This window comes from Ceratina calcarata, unplaced genomic scaffold, assembly GCF_001652005.2.
Source record: "Ceratina calcarata isolate Rehan_Ccalc_2016 unplaced genomic scaffold, ASM165200v1 scaffold530.2, whole genome shotgun sequence".
In the NCBI taxonomy this organism is placed as follows: Eukaryota; Metazoa; Arthropoda; class Insecta; order Hymenoptera; family Apidae; genus Ceratina; species Ceratina calcarata.
Window position 1 is genome coordinate 1 of NW_017176454.1, and position 296 is coordinate 296.

Below are 296 nucleotides of genomic sequence, written 5' to 3' on the forward strand. Positions count from 1 at the left end.
CTCCTACATATACTAATATATTGTATGTATTATATGTATATATATGTACAATGTATACACAAACACTATGACATACATATACATCCAATGTACATTATGTTGTCGGTTATCTGTTGATCATCGGAAAGGAATGTTTTCGAACTGACTGTTCCGTCAGTTGTATCGTATGTGTTTAATATTAGACGTAAGAAAAATGAGACTGTATCACTGTGACTCAATGTGATTGTAGGAACCAAAAATATAAACCAATTCTATTTATTATATCTAACTACTTCGGCAGATAGTAAACTTCGTTA